The following is a 25,698-nucleotide window of genomic DNA, read 5'->3' as shown; positions in this document are numbered from 1 at the left end:
CGGAGTCCCTTGGAGGGGAGCGGGTTGAGCTTTCCTCCCCGCCCTGACCAGGGCTTCGGCAGCCGAAGACCTCCAGGACCAGCCAACACCATGCTGAGACCACTCTCCGCACACATGAAGGTACTGGCAGAGGGAAAAAGCCACGCGGGTTCCGGGGCCGAGACCTCCAAGCCTACTCGAATTGCAGTCGAGCATCTTCCAGCCAGATCCTCCAAATTCCAGTAGGCGTGGGTCACACCCACCACGTGGCCCCCTGGCGCCGTGTAATCCCATCAGCGGCCAAGACTCAGAGACTATAAAATCCAGAGCCCAGACGAGAAAAGTGCAGTCTCTGCCCCCGCGCCTGAGTGTTCCTTCCCGGAGTCCCTTGGAGGGGAGCGGGTTGAGCTTTCCTCCCCACCCCGACCAGGGCTTCGGCAGCCGAAGACCTCCAGGACCAGCCAACACCATGCTGAGACCACTCTCCGCACACACGAAGGTACTGGCAGAGGGAAAAAGCCACGCGGGTTCCGGGGCCGAGACCTCCAAGCCTACTCGAATTGGAGTCGAGCATCTTCCAGCCAGATCCTCCAAATTCCAGTAGGCGGGGGTCACACCCACCACCTGGCCCCCTGGCGCCGTGTAATCCCATCAGCGGCCAAGACTCAGAGACTATAAAATCCAGATCCCAGACGAGAACAGTGCAGTCTCTGCCCCCGCGCCTGAGTGTTCCTTCCCGGAGTCCCTTGGAGGGGAGCGGGTTGAGCTTTCCTCCCCACCCCGACCAGGGCTTCGGAAGCCGAAGACCTCCAGGACCAGCCAACACCATGCTGAGACCACTCTCCGCACACACGAAGGTACTGGCAGAGGGAAAAAGCCACGCGGGTTCCGGGGCCGAGACCTCCAAGCCTACTCGAATTGGAGTCGAGCATCTTCCAGCCAGATCCTCCAAATTCCAGTAGGCGGGGGTCACACCCACCACCTGGCCCCCTGGCGCCGTGTAATCCCATATGCGGCCAAGACTCAGAGACGATAAAATCCAGATCCCGGACGAGAACAGTGCAGTCTCTGCCCCCGCCCCTGAGTGTTCCTTCCCGGAGTCCCTTGGAGGGGAGCGGGTTGAGCTTTCCTCCCCGCCCCGACCAGGGCTTCGGCAGCCGAAGACCTCCAGGACCAGCCAACAACATGCTGAGACCACTCTCCGCACACACGAAGGTACTGGCAGAGGGAAAAAGCCACGCGGGTTCCGGGGCCGAGACCTCCAAGCCTACGCGAATTGGAGTCGAGCATCTTCCAGCCAGATCCTCCAAATTCCAGTAGGCGGGGGTCACACCCACCACCTGGCCCCCTGGCGCAGTGTAATCCCATCAGCGGCCAAGACTCAGAGACTATAAAATCCAGATCCCAGACGAGAACAGTGCAGTCTCTGCCCCTGCGCCTGAGTGTTCCTTCCCGGAGTCCCTTGGAGGGGAGCGGGTTGAGCTTTCCTCCCCGCCACCGACCAGGGCTTCGGCAGCCGAAGACCTCCAGGACCAGCCAACACCATGCTGAGACCACTCTCCGCACACATGAAGGTACAGGCAGAGGGTAAAAGCCACGCGGGTTCCGGGGCCGAGACCTCCAAGCCTACTCGAATTGGAGTCGAGCATCTTCCAGCCAGATCCTCCAAATTCCAGTAGGCGGGGGTCACACCCAACACCTGGCCCCCTGGCGCCGTGTAATCCCATCAGCGGCCAAGACTCAGAGACTATAAAATCCAGATCCCAGACGAGAACAGTGCAGTCTCTGCCCCCGCCCCTGAGTGTTCCTTCCCGGAGTCCCTTGGAGGGGAGCGGGTTGAGCATTCCTCCCCGCCCCGACCAGGGCTTCGGCAGCCGAAGACCTCCAGGACCAGCCAACACCATGCTGAGTCCACTCTCCGCACACATGAAGGTACTGGCAGAGGGAAAAAGCCACGCGGGTTCCGGGGCCGAGACCTCCAAGCCTACTCGAATTGGAGTCGAGCATCTTCCAGCCAGATCCTCCAAATTCCAGTAGGCGTGGGTCACACCCACCACGTGGCCCCCTGGCGCCGTGTAATCCCATCAGCGGCCAAGACTCAGAGACTATAAAATCCAGAGCCCAGACGAGAAAAGTGCAGTCTCTGCCCCCGCGCCTGAGTGTTCCTTCCCGGAGTCCCTTGGAGGGGAGCGGGTTGAGCTTTCCTCCCCGCCCCGACCAGGGCTTCGGCAGCCGAAGACCTCCAGGACCAGCCAACACCATGCTGAGACCACTCTCCGCACACATGAAGGTACTGGCAGAGGGAAAAAGCCACGCGGGTTCCGGGGCCGAGACCTCCAAGCCTACTCGAATTGGAGTCGAGCATCTTCCAGCCAGATCCTCCAAATTACAGTAGGCGGGGGTCACACCCAACACCTGGCCCCCTGGCGCCGTGTAATCCCATCAGCGGCCAAGACTCAGAGACTATAAAATCCAGATCCCAGACGAGAACAGTGCAGTCTCTGCCCCCGCGCCTGAGTGTTCCTTCCCGGAGTCCCTTGGAGGGGAGCGGGTTGAGCTTTCCTCCCCGCCCCGACCAGGGCTTCGGCAGCCGAAGACCTCCAGGACGAGCCAACACCATGCTGAGACCACTCTCCGCACACATGAAGGTACTGGCAGAGGGAAAAAGCCACGCGGGTTCCGGGGCCGAGACCTCCAAGCCTACTCGAATTGGAGTCGAGCATCTTCCAGCCAGATCCTCCAAATTCCAGTAGGCGGGGGTCACACCCAACACCTGGCCCCCTGGCGCCGTGTAATCCCATCAGCGGCCAAGACTCAGAGACTATAAAATACAGAGCCCAGACGAGAAAAGTGCAGTCTCTGCCCCCGCGCCTGAGTGTTCCTTCCCGGAGTCCCTTGGAGGGGAGCGGGTTGAGCTTTCCTCCCCACCCCGACCAGGGCTTCGGCAGCCGAAGACCTCCAGGACCAGCCAACACCATGCTGAGACCACTCTCCGCACACACGAAGGTACTGGCAGAGGGAAAAAGCCACGCGGGTTCCGAGGCCGAGACCTCCAAGCCTACTCGAATTGGAGTCGAGCATCTTCCAGCCAGATCCTCCAAATTCCAGTAGGCGGGGGTCACACCCACCACCTCGCCCCCTGGCGCCGTGTAATCCCATAAGCGGCCAAGACTCAGAGACTATAAAATCCAGATCCCGGACGAGAACAGTGCAGTCTCTGCCCCCGCCCCTGAGTGTTCCTTCCCGGAGTCCCTTGGAGGGGAGCGGGTTGAGCTTTCCTCCCCGCCCCGACCAGGGCTTCGGCAGCCGAAGACCTCCAGGACCAGCCAACACCATGCTGAGACCACTCTCCGCACACACGAAGGTACTGGCAGAGGGAAAAAGCCACGCGGGTTCCGGGGCCGAGACCTCCAAGCCTACTCGAATTGGAGTCGAGCATCTTCCAGCCAGATCCTCCAAATTCCAGTAGGCGGGGGTCACACCCACCACATGGCCCCCTGGCGCAGTGTAATCCCATCAGCGGCCAAGACTCAGAGACTATAAAATCCAGATCCCAGACGAGAACAGTGCAGTCTCTGCCCCCGCGCCTGAGTGTTCCTTCCCGGAGTCCCTTGGAGGGGAGCGGGTTGAGCTTTCCTCCCCGCCCCGACCAGGGCTTCGGCAGCCGAAGACCTCCAGGACCAGCCAATACCATGCTGAGACCACTCTCCGCACACATGAAGGTACTGGCAGAGGGAAAAAGCCACGCGGGTTCCGGGGCCGAGACCTCCAAGCCTACTCGAATTGGAGTCGAGCATCTTCCAGCCAGATCCTCCAAATTCCAGTAGGCGGGGGTCACACCCACCACCTGGCCCCCTGGCGCCGTGTAATCCCATCAGCGGCCAAGACTAAGAGACTATAAAATCCAGATCCCAGACGAGAACAGTGCAGTCTCTGCCCCCGCGCCTGAGTGTTCCTTCCCGGAGTCCCTTGGAGGGGAGCGGGTTGAGCTTTCCTCCCCGCCCCGACCAGGGCTTCGGCAGCCGAAGACCTCCAGGACCAGCCAACACCATGCTGAGAACACTCTCCGCACACATGAAGGTACTGGCAGAGGGAAAAAGCCACGCGGGTTCCGGGGCCGAGACCTCCAAGCCTACTCGAATTGGAGTCGAGCATCTTCCAGCCAGATCCTCCAAATTCCAGTAGGCGGGGGTCACACCCAACACCTGGCCCCCTGGCGCCGTGTAATCCCAACAGCGGCCAAGACTCAGAGACTATAAAATCCAGATCCCAGACGAGAACAGTGCAGTCTCTGCCCCCGCGCCTGAGTGTTCCTTCCCGGAGTCCCTTGGAGGGGAGCGGGTTGAGCTTTCCTCCCCGCCCCGACCAGGGCTTCGGCAGCCGAAGACCTCCAGGACCAGCCAACACCATGCTGAGACCACTCTCCGCACACATGAAGGTACTGGCAGAGGGAAAAAGCCACGCGGGTTCCGGGGCCGAGACCTCCAAGCCTACTCGAATTGGAGTCGAGCATCTTCCAGCCAGATCCTCCAAATTCCAGTAGGCGGGGGTCACACCCACCACCTGGCCCCCTGGCGCCGTGTAATCCCATCAGCGGCCAAGACTCAGAGACTATAAAATCCAGATCCCAGACGAGAACAGTGCAGTCTCTGCCCCCGCGCCTGAGTGTTCCTTCCCGGAGTCCCTTGGAGGGGAGCGGGTTGAGCTTTCCTCCCCGCCCCGACCAAGGCTTCGGCAGCCGAAGACCTCCAGGACCAGCCAACACCATGCTGAGACCACTCTCTGCACACATGAAGGTACTGGCAGAGGGAAAAAGCCACGCGGGTTCCGGGGCCGAGACCTCCAAGCCTACTCGAATTGGAGTCGAGCATCTTCCAGCCAGATCCTCCAAATTCCAGTAGGCGGGGGTCACACCCACCACCTGGCCCCCTGGCGCCGTGTAATCCCATCAGCGGCCAAGACTCAGAGACTATAAAATCCAGATCCCAGACGAGAAAAGTGCAGTCTCTGCCCCCGCGCCTGAGTGTTCCTTCCCGGAGTCCCTTGGAGGGGAGCGGGTTGAGCTTTCCTCCCCACCCCGACCAGGGCTTCGGCAGCCGAAGACCTCCAGGACCAGCCAACACCATGCTGAGACCACTCTCCGCACACACGAAGGTACTGGCAGAGGGAAAAAGCCACGCGGGTTCCGGGGCCGAGACCTCCAAGCCTACTCGAATTGGAGTCGAGCATCTTCCAGCCAGATCCTCCAAATTCCAGTAGGCGGGGGTCACACCCACCACCTGGCCCCCTGGCGCCGTGTAATCCCATAAGCGGCCAAGACTCAGAGACTATAAAATCCAGATCCCGGACGAGAACAGTGCAGTCTCTGCCCCCGCCCCTGTGTGTTCCTTCCCGGAGTCCCTTGGAGGGGAGCGGGTTGAGCTTTCCTCCCCGCCCCGACCAGGGCTTCGGCAGCCGAAGACCTCCAGGACCAGCCAACACCATGCTGAGACCACTCTCCGCACACATGAAGGTACTGGCAGAGGGAAAAAGCCACGCGGGATCCGGGGCCGAGACCTCCAAGCCTACTCGAATTGGAGTCGAGCATCTTCCAGCCAGATCCTCCAAATTCCAGTAGGCGGGGGTCACACCCACCACCTGGCCCCCTGGCGCAGTGTAATCCCATCAGTGGCCAAGACTCAGAGACTATAAAATCCAGATCTCAGACGAGAACAGTGCAGTCTCTGCCCCCGCGCCTGAGTGTTCCTTCCCGGAGTCCCTTGGAGGGGAGCGGGTTGAGCTTTCCTCCCCGCCCCGACCAGGGCTTCGGCAGCCGAAGACCTCCAGGACCAGCCAACACCATGCTGAGACCACTCTCCGCACACATGAAGGTACTGGCAGAGGGAAAAAGCCACGCGGGTTCCGGGGCCGAGACCTCCAAGCCTACTCGAATTGGAGTCGAGCATCTTCCAGCCAGATCCTCCAAATTCCAGTAGGCGGGGGTCACACCCACCACCTGGCCCCCTGGCGCCGTGTAATCCCATCAGCGGCCAAGACTCAGAGACTATAAAATCCAGTTCCCAGACGAGAACAGTGCAGTCTCTGCCCCCGCGCCTGAGTGTTCCTTCCCGGAGTCCCTTGGAGGGGAGCGGGTTGAGCTTTCCTCCCCGCCCCGACCAGGGCTTCGGCAGCCGAAGACCTCCAGGACCAGCCAACACCATGCTGAGACCACTCTCCGCACACACGAAGGTACTGGCAGAGGGAAAAAGCCACGCGGGTTCCGGGGCCGAGACCTCCAAGCCTACTCGAATTGGAGTCGAGCATCTTCCAGCCAGATCCTCCAAATTCCAGTAGGCGGGGGTCACACCCACCACCTGGCCCCCTGGCGCCGTGTAATCCCATCAGCGGCCAAGACTCAGAGACTATAAAATCCAGATTCCAGACGAGAACAGTGCCGTCTCTGCCCCCGCGCCTTAGTGTTCCTTCCCGGAGTCCCTTGGAGGGGAGCGGGTTGAGCTTTCCTCCCCGCCCCGACCAGGGCTTTGGCAGCCGAAAACCTCCAGGACCAGCCAACACCATGCTGAGACCACTCTCCGCACACATGAAGGTACTGGCAGAGGGAAAAAGCCACGCGGGTTCCGGGGCCGAGACCTCCAAGCCTACTCGAATTGGAGTCGAGCATCTTCCAGCCAGATCCTCCAAATTCCAGTAGGCGGGGGTCACACCCACCACCTGGCCCCCTGGCGCTGTGTAATCCCATCAGCGGCCAAGACTCAGAGACTATAAAATCCAGAGCCCAGACGAGAAAAGTGCAGTCTCTGCCCCCGCGCCTGAGTGTTCCTTCCCGGAGTCCCTTGGAGGGGAGCGGGTTGAGCTTTCCTCCCCACCCCGACCAGGGCTTCGGCAGCCGAAGACCTCCAGGTCCAGCCAACACCATGCTGAGACCACTCTCCGCACACACGAAGGTACTGGCAGAGGGAAAAAGCCACGCGGGTTCCGGGGCCGAGACCTCCAAGCCTACTCGAATTGGAGTCGAGCATCTTCCAGCCAGATCCTCCAAATTCCAGTAGGCGGGTGTCACACCCACCACCTGGCCCCCTGGCGCCGTGTAATCCCATCAGCGGCCAAGACTCAGAGACTATAAAATCCAGATCCCGGACGAGAACAGTGCAGTCTCTGCCCCCGCGCCTGAGTGTTCCTTCCCGGAGTCCCTTGGAGGGGAGCGGGTTGAGCTTTCTTCCCCGCCCCGACCAGGGCTTCGGCAGCCGAAGACCTCCAGGACCAGCCAACACCATGCTGAGACCACTCTCCGCACACATGAAGGTACTGGCAGAGGGAAAAAGCCACGCGGGTTGCGGGGCCGAGACCTCCAAGCCTACTCGAATTGGAGTCGAGCATCTTCCAGCCAGATCCTCCAAATTCCAGTAGGCGGGGGTCACACCCACCACCTGGCCCCCTGGCGCCGTGTAATCCCATCAGCGGCCAAGACTCAGAGACTATAAAATCCAGATCCCAGACGAGAACAGTGCAGTCTCTGCCCCCGCGCCTGAGTGTTCCTTCCCGGAGTCCCTTGGAGGGGAGCGGGTTGAGCTTTCCTCCCCGCCCCGACCAGGGCTTCGGCAGCCGAAGACCTCCAGGACCAGCCAACACCATGCTGAGACCACTCTCCGCACACATGAAGGTACTGGCAGAGGGAAAAAGCCACGCGGGTTGCGGGGCCGAGACCTCCAAGCCTACTCGAATTGGAGTCGAGCATCTTCCAGCCAGATCCTCCAAATTCCAGTAGGCGGGGGTCACACCCACCACCTGGCCCCCTGGCGCCGTGTAGTCCCATCATCGGCCAAGACTCAGAGACTATAAAATACAGATCCCAGACGAGAACAGTGCAGTCTCTGCCCCCGCGCCTGAGTGTTCCTTCCCGGAGTCCCTTTTTTTTTTTTTTTTTTATTTATTTTATTTTTTTATTTATTGAATCACTGTGGGAAAGGTTACAAAGCTTTCAGGTTTATGTCTCAGTCATGCAAATATCAAACACATTTCCCTTTACCAATACTTATTTTTTACCATGAAGAACCCCAGTAAAACCCCACCCCCCACCCCTCCCCGTCCCTGTGAAGCAGATGAATTCTAGTTAACACTCTATCTGCTTTGATTAGATTCATTGTTTCAATAAAAGATTCACCACTATTATTTAGAGTTTACCCCCCCCCCCCAATCAGACATGCTGAAAAAGCATTGTGAAGTGATTTGCTTTCTACGGCTGGGTTCAAGAATTTAATGTTGGTTTTGGATTTCTGCTCTTTTACCTATTGACCCTGGAAGTATTTCTACTGAAAGTCAGATAGTTAAGAAATTGGTTTCTGTGTTCTGGAGTCCTGGCCGTGCTGGAGAGCCGCTCGCGGGGGGCAACCGGTGGCCTCGGTAGGGCGTGAAGGGCGGACCGAAATGCCCCCCTTCCCATGAGGTTTTAGTCGCCCCCACACTCCCGGCTCATACCTGCTGTCCACAAGGCTCCCATGTGGCCGCCATCTTTCTTTCCAGAGAGGAGGGGGCGAATGGGGCAACACCCTTTCCCCTCCGGCAGACTTGATGGCCTGGATCAATGCATAGTCCGTTCACTTTTCTGCTCCAAGCTGCTGGGTTCTGCATTAAGTCCTTGTGCTTCTGGGGCCGTGGCCGTGCTGGAGAGCCGCTCGCGGGGGGCAACTGGTGACCTCGGTAGGGCGTGAAGGACGGACCAGAACGCCCCCCTTCCCATGAGGTTTTAGTCGCCCCCACACCCCCGGCTCATACCTGCTGTCCACAAGGCTCCCATGTGGCCCTTTCTTTCCAGAGGGAGGAGGGCGGAAGGGAGCAACACCCTTTCCCCTCTGGGCAGAAATGATGGCCTGGATTAACGCATAGTCCTTTCACTTTTCTGCTCCAAGCTGCTGGGTTCTGCATTAGGTCATTGTGCTTCTGGGGCTGTGGCCGTGCTGGAGAGCCGCTCGTGGGGGCAACTGGTGGCCTCGGTAGGGCGTGAAGGGCGGACCGAAACGCCCCCCTTTCCATGAGGTTTTAGTCGCCCCCACACTCCCGGCTCATACCTGCTGTCCACAAGGCTCCCATGTGGCCGCCATCTTTCTTTCCAGAGAGGAGAGGGCGAATGGGGCAACACCCTTTCCCCTCCGGCAGACTTGATGGCCTGGATCAATGCATAGTCCGTTCACTTTTCTGCTCCAAGCTGCTGGGTTCTGCATTAGGTCATTGTGCTTCTGGGGCTGTGGCCGTGCTGGAGAGCCGCTCGTGGGGGGCAAATGGTGACCTCGGTAGGGCGTGAAGGACGGACCGGAACGCCCCACTTCCCATGAGGTTTTAGTCGCCCCCACACTCCCGGCTCATGCCTGCTGTCCACAAGGCTCCCATGTGGCCGCCATCTTTCTTTCCAGAGAGGAGAGGGCGAATGGGACAACACCCTTTCCCCTCCGGCAGACTTGATGGGCTGGATCAACGCATAGTCCGTTCACTTTTCTGCTCCAAGCTGCTGGGTTCTGCATTAAGCCCTTGTGCTTCTGGGGCTGTGGCCGTGCTGGAGAGCCGCTCGTGGGGGGCAACTGGTGACCTCGGTAGGGCGTGAAGGACGGACCGGAACGCCCCCCTTCCCATGAGGTTTTAGTCGCCCCCACACCCCCGGCTCATTCCTGCTGTCCACAAGGCTCCCATGTGGCTGCCATCCTTCTTTCCAGAGAAGAGAGGGCGAATGGGGCAACACCCTTTCCCCTCCGGCAGACTTGATGGCCTGGGTTAACTCATCGTCCGTTCACTTTTCCGCTCTAAGCTGCTGGTTTCTGCATTAAGTCCTTGTGTTTCTGGGGCTGTGGCCATGCTCCAAACTTAACTCTGATTTTCAGGGAGAAAGATTGGGTGGTTTACTTCTCATTGATCACTTATACGCGGCCGCGCGGTTTTGAGAAAAAGTCCTCGTTCCCGCATACTCGAGCTGTGTTTGTAGAGGCTTCTGGTCACCAGGGTTCCATCTGGGGGAGGCGGGATGTGGCGCCTACTCCATCTGGAACTTGCCGGTGCTCTCGGCTCTTTTTGGAACCTGTTTTTTCTTTTTTCTTTTCCTCTGGGATCCCGCACCCTCCATGTGTTCCTTCTCTTATTCTGAACGTTTCAAAGATGGCGCTGGGGGGCGGGCTGTGGGCATGACTTCCGGGATCAGAGGTTACCAGGGTGTAGTCCGGCAGATTTGAGAAAAAGTCCTCGTTCCCGCATACTCGAGCTGTGTTTGTAGAGGCTTCTGGTCACCAGGGTTCCATCTGGGGGAGGCGGGATGCGGCGCCTACTCCATCTGGAACTTGCCGGTGCTCTCGGCTCTTTTTGGAACCTGTTTTTTCTTTTTTCTTTTCCTCTGGGATCCCGCACCCTCCATGTGTTCCTTCTCTTATTCTGAACGTTTCAAAGATGGCGCTGGGGGGCGGGCTGTGGGCATGACTTCCGGGATCAGAGGTTACCTGGGAGGTGTAGTCCGGCATATTTGAGAAAAAGTCCTTGTTCCCGCATACTCGAGCTGTGTTTGTAGAGGCTTCTGGTCACCAGGGTTCCATCTGGGGGAGGCGGGATGCGGCGCCTACTCCATCTGGAACATGCCGGTGCTCTTGGCTCTTTTTGGAACCTGTTTTTCTTTTTTCTTTTCCTCTGGGATCCCGCACCCTCCATGTGTTCCTTCTCTTATTCTGAACGTTTCAAAGATGGCGCTGGGGGGCGGGCTGTGGGCGTGACTTCCGGGATCAGAGGTTACCTGGGAGGTGTAGTCCGGCAGATTTGAGAAAAAGTCCTCGTTCCCGCATACTCGAGCTGTGTTTGTAGAGGCTTCTGGTCACCAGGGTTCCATCTGGGGGAGGCGGGATGCGGCGCCTACTCCATCTGGAACTTGCCGGTGCTCTCGGCTCTTTTTGGAACCTGTTTTTTCTTTTTTCTTTTCCTCCGGGATCCCGCACCCTCCATGTGTTCCTTCTCTTATTCTGAAAGTTTCAAAGATGGCGCTGGGGGGCGGGCTGTGGGCGTGACTTCCGGGATCAGAGGTTACCTGGGAGGTGTAGTCTGGCAGATTTGAGAAAAAGTTCTCGTTCCCGCATACTCGAGCTGTGTTTGTAGAGGCTTCTGGTCACCAGGGTTCCATCTGGGGGAGGCGGGATGCGGCGCCTACTCCATCTGGAACTTGCCGGTGCTCTCGGCTCTTTTTGGAACCTGTTTTTTCTTTTTCTTTTCCTCTGGGATCCCGCACCCTCCATGTGTTCCTTCTCTTATTCTGAACGTTTCAAAGATGGCGCTGGGGGGCGGGCTGTGGGCGTGACTTCCGGGATCAGAGGTTACCTGGGAGGTGTAGTCCGGCAGATTTGAGAAAAACTCCTCGTTCCTGCATACTCGAGCTGTGTTTGTAGAGGCTTCTGGTCACCAGGGTTCCATCTGGGGGAGGCGGGATGCGGCGCCTACTCCATCTGGAACTTGCCGGTACTCTCGGCCCGGAGTCCCTTGGAGGGGAGCGGGTTGAGCTTTCCTCCCCGACCCGACCAGGGCTTCGGCAGCCGAAGACCTCCAGGCCCAACCAACACCATGCTGAGACCACTCTCCGCACACATGAAGGTACTGGCAGAGGGAAAAATCCACGCGGGTTCTGGGGCCGAGACCTCCAAGCCTACTCGAATTGGAGTCGAGCATCTTCCAGCCAGATCCTCCAAATTCCAGTAGGCGGGGGTCACACCCACCACCTGGCCCCCTGGCGCCGTGTAATCCCATCAGCGGCCAAGACTCAGAGACTATAAAATCCAGATCCCAGACGAGAACAGTGCAGTCTCTGCCCCCGCGCCTGAGTGTTCCTTCCCGGAGTCCCTTGGAGGGGAGCGGGTTGAGCTTTCCTCCCCGCCCCGACCAGGGCTTCGGCAGCCGAAGACCTCCAGGACCAGCCAACACCATGCTGAGACCACTCTCCGCACACATGAAGGTACTGGCAGAGGGAAAAAGCCACGCGGGTTCCGGGGCCGAGACCTCCAAGCCTACTCGAATTGGAGTCGAGCATCTTCCAGCCAGATCCTCCAAATTCCAGTAGGCGGGGGTCACACCCACCACCTGGCCCCCTGGCGCCGTGTAATCCCATCAGTGGCCAAGACTCAGAGACTATAAAATCCAGATCCCAGACGAGAACAGTGCAGTCTCTGCCCCCGCGCATGAGTGTTCCTTCCCGGAGTCCCTTGGAGGGGAGCGGGTTGAGCTTTCCTCCCCACCCCGACCAGGGCTTCGGCAGCCGAAGACCTCCAGGACCAGCCAACACCATGCTGAGACCACTCTCCGCACACATGAAGGTACTGGCAGAGGGAAAAAGCCACGCGGGTTGCGGGGCCGAGACCTCCAAGCCTACTCGAATTGGAGTCGAGCATCTTCCAGCCAGATCCTCCAAATTCCAGTAGGCGGGGGTCACACCCACCACCTGGCCCCCTGGCGCCGTGTAGTCCCATCATCGGCCAAGACTCAGAGACTATAAAATCCAGATCCCAGAGGAGAACAGTGCAGTCTCTGCCCCCGCGCCTGAGTGTTCCTTCCCGGAGTCCCTTGGAGGGGAGCGGGTTGAGCTTTCCTCCCCGCCCCTACCAGGGCTTCGGCAGCCGAAGACCTCCAGGCCCAACCAACACCATGCTGAGACCACTCTCCGCACACATGAAGGTACTGGCAGAGGGAAAAATCCACGCGGGTTCTGGGGCCGAGACCTCCAAGCCTACTCGAATTGGAGTCGAGCATCTTCCAGCCAGATCCTCCAAATTCCAGTAGGCGGGGGTCACACCCACCACCTGGCCCCCTGGCGCCGTGTAATCCCATCAGCGGCCAAGACTCAGAGACTATAAAATCCAGAGCCCAGACGAGAAAAGTGCAGTCTCTGCCCCCGCGCCTGAGTGTTCCTTCCCGGAGTCCCTTGGAGGGGAGCGGGTTGAGCTTTCCTCCCCACCCCGACCAGGGCTTCGGCAGCCGAAGACCTCCAGGACCAGCCAACACCATGCTGAGACCACTCTCCGCACACATGAAGGTACTGGCAGAGGGAAAAAGCCACGCGGGTTGCGGGGCCGAGACCTCCAAGCCTACTCGAATTGGAGTCGAGCATCTTCCAGCCAGATCCTCCAAATTCCAGTAGGCGGGGGTCACACCCACCACCTGGCCCCCTGGCGCCGTGTAATCCCATCAGCGGCCAAGACTCAGAGACTATAAAATACAGATCCCAGACGAGAACAGTGCAGTCTCTGCCCCCGCGCCTGAGTGTTCCTTCCCGGAGTCCCTTGGAGGGGAGCGGGTTGAGCTTTCCTCCCCGCCCCGACCAGGGCTTCGGCAGCCGAAGACCTCCAGGACCAGCCAACACCATGCTGAGACCACTCTCCGCACACATGAAGGTACTGGCAGAGGGAAAAAGCCACGCGGGTTGCGGGGCCGAGACCTCCAAGCCTACTCGAATTGGAGTCGAGCATCTTCCAGCCAGATCCTCCAAATTCCAGTAGGCGGGGGTCACACCCACCACCTGGCCCCCTGGCGCCGTGTAGTCCCATCATCGGCCAAGACTCAGAGACTATAAAATACAGATCCCAGACGAGAACAGTGCAGTCTCTGCCCCCGCGCCTGAGTGTTCCTTCCCGGAGTCCCTTGGAGGGGAGCGGGTTGAGCTTTCCTCCCCGCCCCGACCAGGGCTTCGGCAGCCGAAGACCTCCAGGCCCAACCAACACCATGCTGAGACCACTCTCCGCACACATGAAGGTACTGGCAGAGGGAAAAATCCACGCCGGTTCTGGGGCCGAGACCTCCAAGCCTACTCGAATTGGAGTCGAGCATCTTCCAGCCAGATCCTCCAAATTCCAGTAGGCGGGGGTCACACCCACCACCTGGCCCCCTGGCGCCGTGTAATCCCATCAGCGGCCAAGACTCAGAGACTATAAAATCCAGATCCCAGACGAGAACAGTGCCGTCTCTGCCCCCGCGCCTGAGTGTTCCTTCCCGGAGTCCCTTGGAGGGGAGCGGGTTGAGCTTTCCTCCCCGCCCCGACCAGGGCTTCGGCAGCCGAAGACCTCCAGGACCAGCCAACACCATGCTGAGACCACTCTCCGCACACAGGAAGGTACTGGCAGAGGGAAAAAGCCACGCGGGTTCCGGGGCCGAGACCTCCAAGCCTACTCGAATTGGAGTCGAGCATCTTCCAGCCAGATCCTCCAAATTCCAGTAGGCGGGGGTCACACCCACCACCTGGCCCCCTGGCGCCGTGTAATCCCATCAGCGGCCAAGACTCAGAGACTATAAAATCCAGAGCCCAGACGAGAAAATTGCAGTCTCTGCCCCGCGCCTGAGTGTTCCTTCCCGGAGTCCCTTGGAGGGGAGCGGGTTGAGCTTTCCTCCCCACCCCGACCAGGGCTTCGGCAGCCGAAGACCTCCAGGACCAGCCAACACCATGCTGAGACCACTCTCCGCACACATGAAGGTACTGGCAGAGGGAAAAAGCCACGCGGGTTGCGGGGCCGAGACCTCCAAGCCTACTCGAATTGGAGTCGAGCATCTTCCAGCCAGATCCTCCAAATTCCAGTAGGCGGGGGTCACACCCACCACCTGGCCCCCTGGCGCCGTGTAGTCCCATCATCGGCCAAGACTCAGAGACTATAAAATACAGATCCCAGACGAGAACAGTGCAGTCTCTGCCCCCGCGACTGAGTGTTCCTTCCCGGAGTCCCTTGGAGGGGAGCGGGTTGAGCTTTCCTCCCCGCCCCGACCAGGGCTTCGTCACCCGAAGACCTCCAGGCCCAACCAACACCATGCTGAGACCACTCTCTGCACACATGAAGGTACTGGCAGAGGGAAAAATCCACGCGGGTTCTGGGGCCGAGACCTCCAAGCCTACTCGAATTGGAGTCGAGCATCTTCCAGCCAGATCCTCCAAATTCCAGTAGGCGGGGGTCACACCCACCACCTGGCCCCCTGGCGCCATGTAATCCCATCAGCGGCCAAGACTCAGAGACTATAAAATCCAGATCCCAGACGAGAACAGTGCAGTCTCTGCCCCCGCGCCTGAGTGTTCCTTCCCGGAGTCCCTTGGAGGGGAGCGGGTTGAGCTTTCCTCCCCTCCCCGACCAGGGCTTCGGCAGCCGAAGACCTCCAGGACCAGCCAACACCATGCTGAGACCACTCTCCGCACACATGAAGGTACTGGCAGAGGGAAAAAGCCACGCGGGTTGCGGGGCCGAGACCTCCAAGCCTACTCGAATTGGAGTTGAGCATCTTCCAGCCAGATCCTCCAAATTCCAGTAGGCGGGGGTCACACCCACCACCTGGCCCCCTGGCGCCGTGTAGTCCCATCATCGGCCAAGATTCAGAGACTATAAAATCCAGATCCCAGACGAGAACAGTGCAGTCTCTGCCCCCGCGCCTGAGTGTTCCTTCCCGGAGTCCCTTGGAGGGGAGCGGGTTGAGCTTTCCTCCCCGCCCCGACCAGGGCTTCGGCAGCCGAAGACCTCCAGGCCCAACCAACACCATGCTGAGACCACTCTCCGCACACATGAAGGTACTGGCAGAGGGAAAAATCCACGCGGGTTCTGGGGCCGAGACCTCCAAGCCTACTCGAATTGGAGTCGAGCATCTTCCAGCCAGATCCTCCAAATTCCAGTAGGCGGGGGTCACACCCACCACCTGGCCCCCTGGCGCCGTGTAATCCCATCAGCGGCCAAGACTCAGAGACTATAAAATCCAGATCCCAGACGAGAACAGTGCAGTCTCTGCCCCCGCGCCTGAGTGTTCCTTCCCGGAGTCCCTTGGAGGGGAGCGGGTTGAGCTTTCCTCCCCGCCCCGACCAGGGCTTCGGCAGCCGAAGACCTCCAGGACCAGCCAACACCATGCTGAGACCACTCTCCGCACACATGAAGGTACTGGCAGAGGGAAAAAGCCACGCGGATTGCGGGGCCGAGACCTCCAAGCCTACTCGAATTGGAGTCGAGCATCTTCCAGCCAGATCCTCCAAATTCCAGTAGGCGGGGGTCACACACACCACCTGGCCCCCTGGCGCCGTGTAATCCCATCAGCGTCCAAGACTCAGAGACTATAAAATCCAGATCCCAGACGAGAACAGTGCAGTCTCTGCCCCCGCGCCTGAGTGTTCCTTCCCGGAGTCCCTTGGAGGGGAGCGGGTTGAGCTTTCCTCCCCGCCCCGACCAGGGCTTTGGCAGCCGAAGACCTCCAGGACCAGCCAACACCATGCTGAGACCACTCTCCGCACACATGAAGGTACTGGCAGAGGGAAAAAGCCACGCGGGTTCCGGGGCCGAGACCTCCAAGCCTACTCGAATTGGAGTCGAGCATCTTCCAGCCAGATCCTCCAAATTCCAGTAGGCGGGGGTCACACCCACCACCTGGCCCCCTGGCGCCGTGTAATCCCATCAGCGGCCAAGACTCAGAGACTATAAAATCCAGATCCCAGACGAGAACAGTGCAGTCTCTGCCCCCGCGCCTGAGTGTTCCTTCCCGGAGTCCCTTGGAGGGGAGCGGGTTGAGCTTTCCTCCCCGCCCCGACCAGGGCTTCGGCAGCCGAAGACCTCCAGGACCAGCCAACACCATGCTGAGACCACTCTCCGCACACATGAAGGTACTGGCAGAGGGAAAAAGCCACGCGGGTTGCGGGGCCGAGACCTCCAAGCCTACTCGAATTGGAGTCGAGCATCTTCCAGCCAGATCCTCCAAATTCCAGTAGGCGGGGGTCACACCCACCACCTGGCCCCCTGGCGACGTGTAATCCCATCAGCGGCCAAGACTCAGAGACTATAAAATACAGATGCCGGAACTGCGCGGCCGCATTCGCGGCTGCGCGATATCTTAACAAAACTTTTTTTTTTTTTTATGAGATCTTATTGTCTCATTCCTACTTTGGACAAACTTGCAGGCTATCAAATGTAGCCTGCCCACAGGGCAGAGTCTGGAAAACTCTCTGTGGCGTACCAAATATGCCAAATACCAGTAACAATGATGGGTCTCATTCTCCTAAAGAGCCTTGAATATAATCTCAGGGCTAGGGTGAAAGAGACGTTACTGGGGCCTGCTCGAGGCATTCGATGAATAACAGGTGAGGCAGAGGCCTTCCAACAATGCTTAGGGCCCCAGAGGTCACACCCTTTGCTTATTGGTCAACCAGGGTACAGAGAATAACCTTTTATCCTTTAAAAAATAAGAGATTTTTTTGCAATTATTAAATATATTTTCATAGTGGTTCACAATAGTACATTGCAGATAATATTCAAACACCAATCACACCACTGAGCGCCTTCCTGCCACAATAAGAGGGAAGTGTGTGAAGGGTGTTTTATTTCATTCTGGACCCATTTAAGCCCATACAATCAAGTATGTTAAAGAGAATACAAACAAGTATGTTAAAACCAAACAAATGTGTGGTACTTTTGGTATGTAAGTGGTCAGAGTATAAGAGGTCACATGGACACAGGACATTCTGCTTTACTCTCTTCCGGAAGCTTTAGTTTATAGTCTCTAGGTGTTGGCTTTTGATAAGATTACATGGTGTATATGTGTGTGTGTTCGGGAGGGGGGCAATTTGTGTGTGTGACTTCCAAGCTACTGGAAAACTGGGGAGCTGAGGGGAAGGGGCCAAGTCCCGATTCAAGTGGGCTTGGAGATCTCAATCACTGGTCCTCACATAGCTTGGTTTTTCTGCAGGTTCACTCTTGGGTGAGGCTCGTCTGAGCATTTGGAGTGGCCTTGAGCATGGCAGCGGTTGGGTTCTGGAGGTTTTCAGCTGCTGGGGTGCTGCTTGGGCCAGGGAGGGAAACTCAACTCACCCCTCCCTGAGGTGCCCTGGTGAAGACAGCTTGGCACATGATCAGGAAATTATGCAATAAGGGAAATTTTAAACAAGAATGACTCCTAGAGGTTGCTAATGAATAGTTTGTTTATAGTCAGAAAAAATATTACATTTTTCCCCTTTGTGTTCATGTTCTTGTTTCAATATCTTACCCCAAAAAGGAAGTTTGCTATCCTTTTTTAATACTTCTCCTTACAAATAGATGTCAATGTATTGGTATAATTTAACTCTATAGGTGAATTATGGAGGAAAGTATAACTTTATTGGCATTTTAAATAATAAATTCTCAATTTCTCCTCATTTATTAACATTTTTAAAAATAGTAAAATCAATGAAATATAGTAGAAGTTTATTTACATGAAAACCAGCTTAAACACTTAACCCACTTAAACACTTAACCATGTACTTCTGTTTACTCATTCATATTTATTTTCCTCTAACTCTATTTTATTAACCAGATTCTATGTCTTTAAGTTACAGAAATTTTTTACTGCTGTTTTTACATGAAATGTAACTTCATAAAACACATTGAATAGATTTTTCATGAGTCAGCTTTTGCATATGTAGAAATGTGTCCTGTAATTTCTTGGGAAATTACGTTTAAGTAAATATTCTCAATCAGAAACATTCAGGAAGATGTGCTCTTGAATTAAGGTGTATTCAAGCTGTTAGAGAGATTTCTGTTGAAGAAAAAGGTAATCTGCTTGGAGTGTGAGTTTATCAGCACAGAATTTCTTTAATGATAATGTTGGAAAACTTACTTAATGTTGAGGAATTGCATCTGCTTTTACTAATTATGTATCTGCAGCAGAAAAGAACAAATATCTGTTTAGAACAGATAGAAGATGGGACAATGGGTTTCGGAACAAAAAGTCAAAAGAGGGAGCATATGCCAAATGGGAAAATTACTGCAGTGTATCAATTAGTAAAGATATGTGAGAGTTTACTCTGAAGACTTTAACATATGGCAAGTTTGTCCAGATGAAGGTAAAAATTGTGCATGAGTACATTACCCTGCAGTAGACTAAATCCATCAAGGACTTCTTGTTTAATTAGGCACTAGGTAGAGCTTGTGTGGGATAATAATCGTCATCTCTTAAGAGGATTTTATTTTGGCTGAAGATTTGCAAATGCCTTTCTCAGTGGTATTACTGTAGCTAATGCTTTTCTGGTCTGTTTCCCTAGCTAAAACCTCTTTTCTTGGTTTCAGTCCCAGATACCCAACTACCTTCTGGAGGTCTTTCCTTAGTATTCCACTATTGACACACCAGATTTCAAACTTGTCATCTTCCCTTCTAATCCTGCTGTTTCTTCTGTTCCCTGACTCAGGAGATGAGCTGGAAATGCTGTCCACCAGCACAGCAAGTTCTGCCTGGCAGCTGTTTTTCATTTCTTTCCCCTATAGCAATGGGAATCAACAATGATGGTATTGCCCCCTCCCAACACTGGAGACACTTTTGTAATGTCTACTAACCCTTTTGATTGTTATGACTGGGAGTTGCTGCTATTGCCTTCACAGGGGCTGGGGGGCTGCCAGATACCCTGTATTGCGCCTGGCAGCCCTCCATAGAGTCTTCTGACCCAGAGGCAGCTGTGCAGAGAGTGAGAAATCCCCATCTGGCTTCTTCGTGTGTTGGTCAGTCTTTAGTTCTGCCCTTGGAAGGCCCTTTGACCTCATTCTTAGAGCAGACTGCTTAGAAAAAGTTTTGGTGTTTTGTGTATCTTAAGTGGTTCCCCGATGGAGGTCAGAGGATGGGGGGAGAGAGCATTGTAACACTGGGTTTAGCAGACCCGGGAGGAAGAGGTATGCCCATCTACTCAGCTGTTGGTGTTTCAATGGGATTATGATTCTTGGTGCACACAAAAGCTTGGGCGGATTTTTTGTTGTTGTTTTTTTTTTGGCTTCCTAAGCCATGCATGGGATCAGAACTATTGTTGGTAACTAGGCCTCCCAGACTGGAGGGTTCAGGCCTGAGCAGGCCTGGTGATGTTGGGGGCTACCAGAGTCACATCTGGCAGTGCTACGCCTGGTGTAATTGAGGGGCCATATATAACTGGGGTTTCAACTTGGCTCCCGGTGTTTGCATGTGCCCCTAACCACTTTGCTTACCTTCCTGATCCCAGGATGTTGACACTAGTGAGTGAGCTGTGAAAGAAACATTTCTGGTTACTGCTCTCATGTGTGACATTCTTGCTTTCTTACCATCTTCTACAATAATTTTCCATGGCTTTACTATATCAATACATAAGTGAATTTTTTGTTTTGTTTTGTTTTTTGCTTTTTGGATCACACCCGGCAATGCACAGGGGGTTACTCCTGGCTCATGCACTCAGGAATTACTCCTGGCAGTGCTCAGAGACCATATGAAATGCTGGGAACTGAACCCGGGTCAGCTACGTGCAAGGCAAATGCTCTACTCACTGTGCTACCACTCCAGCCCCACATAACTGAATTTTTTAAAAAAACATGCTTACTTCTCTTAGTAAGCATCCCAGTCATCTCAGTTCCTCCCTGCCCTTAGTGTACAAGCATTCATCCCTCTTTACAGCTTTTCAAGTCCTTTGTTCAGTTCTAGAGATGCCACATACTTGGCCCAAATTCCTCTTTATTTTTTTCTTCCCTAAGTGACATGCCTTGGTAATTTACAAATAAAAAATATAACTAGCCCCTTCCTATTTATATTTTAATTACTGAGTCAAATTTTTCAAGTTTATTTATTTTTTGCATCAGAAATATATACCAGGTAACAATTTTCTGACTGAGAATATGTTTAATAATATTTTTGATCCTGTGCTTTATATTTGTGCCTCTTAGAAACACCAGCTTAATCAAAAAGCAATATTCTTTTTATCCTTATTTATTTATTCATCGACCCAAGTTCGATTCCTCCACCCCTCTCGAAGAGCCCAGCAAGCTACCGAGAGAATCTCGCCCGCATGGCAAAGCCTGGCAAGCTACCAGTGACGTATTTGATATGCCAAATACAGTAACAGGTCTCACAATGTTACTGGGCCCGTTCCAGCAAATCAATGCACAACAGGAGGACAGTGATACAGTGATACAGTGATTTATTCATAGCTATTTTTATTGTAAAGCTACTCAGATCTGGTTTTATTTTGTTAGTCACAGTGATTTTCAATGCTGTCAATGGGTTTCATGTATATATTCCAGCACCACACCTTCCCTGCCAGGTGTGTTTTTTCCTCCTCCACTTCCCTCAGGTCCCTTTCAACCCCCTCAGCCCACCTTCCTCTCTCCCTGCCATGGTAAACTCAGTTCTGTAAACCAATTCTCAGATACTTTTGCTTTGGCCCCACTTCTTTATATCCCACATTGTTAAAATCAAATGATTCAATAAGCCCAGAGACTATAAAAACCAGCTCCCAGAACTGCGCGGCCGCATTTGCGGCTGCGCGACATCTTATTATGACATCTTATTATCTCATTACTACTTTGGACAAACTGGCAGGCTACCGAATGTAACCTACCCACATGGCAGAGTCTGGCAAATTCCCTATGGCGTACCCAATATGCGAAATACCAGTAACAATGATGGGTCTCTTTCTCCTAAAGAACCTTGAATATTTCTTTAAAATCTCAGGGCTAGGATGAAGGAGACGTTACTGGTGCCTGCTCGAGGCAATCGACGAATAACAGGATGGTCATGATTCGTCGTGACACTAAGTCCTAGTGTGTAAACACAAAAAAAGACAGCAACGGTCTATCTTTCCTGGTGCCTATGTTCGGTAGTCTCAGGCTGTTCCCCCCACCTTGGGGAGATCGATGGCAACAGGCAGGTAAAAGAAGGAAATGAGGGCCAGGCTGGTTGGTGTCAGTTGCAGTTCATTCCATTCCCATCTCCATTCTCCTTTGATTCTCCTTCTGCTTCTTCCTCTCCCATGCTACTTTATTCTCCTTCTCAATCCCCTTTCATTCTCCTTCTGGCTCTGGAATCTGGATCCAGCCCACTCTTATTGCCTAGTTAAATGTGCCGCCCCCCTCCCCGCATTAGGGGTTGAGGTTTACACATAGATGTGGTCACAATCAATAGGGGTAAGGTTCTTTCCCTCCGAAGAAGCCGCCTCTAGGACATATTCTCATTTAGCAGGTCGACCCACCCTAGAATGGAATCCCATGGGTGTATTTCTCCTCTCCTTGTCCAACAAACATATAAGCATTCATAATATTAATCATTCTGTATGGACACAGTAAGAGATACATTAAGCTTATAGAATTGCTTTCCTAGGGCCATCTCGATTTCATACTACAATGCTCAGGCCAAATAGTCTTTCTTATCCCTAGAAGGGTCCTAGTCTGGCCATTACTTTTGGATCATGACAGCATCGTGGCACTTTGGTATGGCCCATTTTGATGCCACGGTAGCTCACAACATGCCCTGGGTCCATTCAGTCCCTTGTTGGGATCCTGCTTTTGGAGTCTAGAAACTAAGGCCAACTGAGGCTTAAGTCGAGAAAGCAGATGCCCAGGAGTGAATAATATTCAAAGCCAATTAAATCCTAAGTTACAAAGCATAATGTTATGGTCTTCCTGTTATCTATACAAAAAGAGCATTTCTTTAAAGTAAACTATTCATAAGACATAAGGAGAGGAGAAAGGCAATATTAACTTACAAGTTCAGTACCTGCTCGGATCGGGACTGGGCCTCCTCCACCCAGCTCCCCCATTTTCCAGGCGTTACACCCACCAACTGCCCCCGCTGTGTAATCCCATCAATGGCCAAGACCCAGAGTCTGATTAGGGGGAAAAGCTGATTAACTGATTGGGGAAGAGAGCATAGAGAAGTGGTTACAGATAAACAAAGGAATGGGAGCATTGTGATGAGTGTAACCTGATAAACCTAAGATCCTTGTGGCAAGGGAGAAAGGACAAATCAATTGTTATCCTACACCTTAGCCTCCTGTCTATGGTAAAATCTTGAGTATGTAATTTTTAAGTGTAGGGACCAGAGCTTTATCCATGCGAGATATGGATTCTGAGCCACATCTCTGACCCTTACCAGTTCTTCTGAATAAAGTCTCTTTAATTCGTGCTTTTAATGATCAAATAATGTATATTCTCTCCAAAGTATTACCCTATCATATGCAGGATTCTATTTTCTTCGTTTTTTGGACCACGCCTTGCAGTTTTCCAGGGTTATTCCTTACTCTATGCTCAGACAACAGGTGGGTCCCTGGTCTAATCCTGGCCTTCTGCGTTCAAGCACGGTTTCCAGCAGGTGGAGCCCTTTCTTCGACCCACTGCCACGGATTCCTTTTTCATTATTGTTAACCTATCATACATTACATATACATTCATACAGTGTGTTTGTATGATTTACATTTAGTTCTGTGGTATAGTAAATTTGGCATTAGTTTGAATTATTAATTAATAGAGACTGGTGCCAGAGAGATAGTACAATAGGCAGGGTTCTTTTTCTGTAAGAACTCAACCTGAGTATAATCTCTGGGGCACCCCATATGGTCCCCTGAGGACTGCCAGGAACGATGCTTGAGTGCAGAGCCAGACCTGAGCACTGCCAGGTGTGCTCTCCCCGACCCCCCTCCCAATCAAAAGAAATCTGAGACTGGGGTTATAGCTTGGTGGTGTAGCACTTCCTGCATGTGTGAGGCCCTGGATTTAAACCCTAGGGGGAAAAGTGTGGGATTTATTTTGATCACTGTGTCTGCTCTCAGTTTTAATAAAACTTCATATAACATGTCTCCTTATAACTTGATTATTTGTAAGTCCATACAACAAAATGAACAAAATTTTAAAAGTCTAGGTAGGAATCAAAATGGAAAGGTTATATGCTTGTACAAAATTAACTCCTAGACTCTGAAAATTATGGTGATTATTGGACAAAGGAAAGAGAGGGATTAGGGGGAATGAGTTGAGTCTTTTGGAGGGTGAGATGCATTGGCATTTTTATAGTGGGTGCCATGAGTTCTGTATAATGTGGGGGTTCAACATGCTGATGCTGGCTCATATCACTAGGTATTCACACTTTGATGGGGGTTAATAAATACACAATTGCAGCCACGACCGTGTTAAGACTATACCCCTGAAACACTAAAGTATTGAAAACTAAGTCAAATTTTAAGTCAATTTAAAAGTGTTGCTTACTTACAAATAGATCTACTGACAAGTTTAGTTTAATGTACTAAAGTAAAGATGATTTAGTCAGAAAGGTGAATTCAGAGTCTGAATTTAAAGATAGTCTAGCCTGTTATCAATGCTCTATAACCCCAAATGAAAGATTTAACAAATTAAAATCTAGTTTCCACAAGTTTTTGTGAAAAAATGCTTTACGTACCACTGTAGCACTGTCCTCCCGTTGTTCATTCATTCGCTCGAGCAGGCACCAGTAACATCTCTATTGTGAGACTTGTTGTTACTGTTTTTGGCATGTCGAACATGCCACAGGGAGCTTGCCAGGCTTTGCCTTGCAGTAGCTTGCCAGGCTCTCCGAGAGGGATGGAGGAATCGAACCCAGGTTGGCCGGTGCAAGGCAAACACCCTACCTGCTGTACTATCGCTCCAGCCCATGTAGCTTTCATATTATAAATTCAAGGCATGGCTTGTTCCTTTCTCGGTCTGGAGGCAACACAGCTGGAAAATCTATGCATCACTAAAACTTTTATAAGAATTTTGCATGCTTTGAAGTATTGCACATATGATTATAAAATTCACTTTTCCACTGGCATTTTAATCTAAGATGGTACAGATGAGTATATTGCCTATATCAATAATCTACAGATGAAAGACTCAATTCAAATAAAAAATTCTAATTGTTCATCAGGCTAGTGATCTGTTGTGCTTGCAAGAAAACAAAAGTGGTGCAATAAAATTGGACCTGGTATCTGAAGTAAATATACCCTTTCCTGTTTTTTTTTTATTATTATTGAATAGACCTCCTGAGACATGGGATAGTTTGAATAACTTGGACATTGTTAGAGAATTATTTGGGGCCCAACATAGTTGGTAGAATTCTAGACTTTGAGTTAAGAAATTTTTATCTAAATATTAACTGTGTTGTTGATATCAATATATGCAAATCACTAAGTAATGTGTACTGCTCAAATTTGGCTTGATTCCAAATAATTATGCTTCCAAGCGTATTAGCATAACCAAATCAGTGATTTATTTAGCTCTGAAGGTAGGCCTGCAGTAGTAGAGTGATTTGAGCTGAGAAGGTGTCAGGTGTGGGAGGCGTTAGGCAGCCAGAGGTGTCCTCAGTCTGTCTGGGGACTGTCAGATTCAAGAAACTGGAGAAGCATCATGGATTCTTCAGCCCTGGGGTGCAGAGCCATTATTTGTCTTCCTTTAGGGTGCTTAATAAATGTCTATGCTAACAAGATTGTGCAAAAATGAAGAGTTCAGTTTAACAAGATACATATTAAACTCCAGCTCAGTATCAGTAAAAATTTTCATGACCAAGACCTTCCACCATTCGAGTTTTGTCACTTTCTCTCCCATCCCTCTGATTATGTGGTACTCATGCTCACTGGTTGCCATTGTATATTATTCTCTGGTTTGGCAGCATGTTTTTGTCCCTACTGGCTGAGCAGCCTGCTTATCAGAAATTGGTTATGCTTATTTTCAATATTTAAAGATTATGTTTATCTGGGCCCAGTGACACTTGGACCTGTTACTATTTCAGATCTCACTAAGCGCTCTTATATTGAGCGGTTGGGTCTAAGTTGAACCTGTTACTTACACATGGGAAAACTGGAAGTTTGCAGTTTGAATATGTTCTTCATGTGTATTCTTGATATTCCCCTCTTGCTGTCTTTATCTGTACTTATCAATCAAGAGAATGATTATTCCTTTAAATTTACAGTTTTTTTTTAATTTTTAAAAAATTTTTATTAGTGAA

This window comes from Sorex fumeus, unplaced genomic scaffold, assembly GCF_029834395.1.
Source record: "Sorex fumeus unplaced genomic scaffold, SorFum_2.1 ptg000131l, whole genome shotgun sequence".
NCBI classification, from domain to species: domain Eukaryota; kingdom Metazoa; phylum Chordata; class Mammalia; order Eulipotyphla; family Soricidae; genus Sorex; species Sorex fumeus.
Note: the sequence above shows the minus strand (reverse complement) of the source record.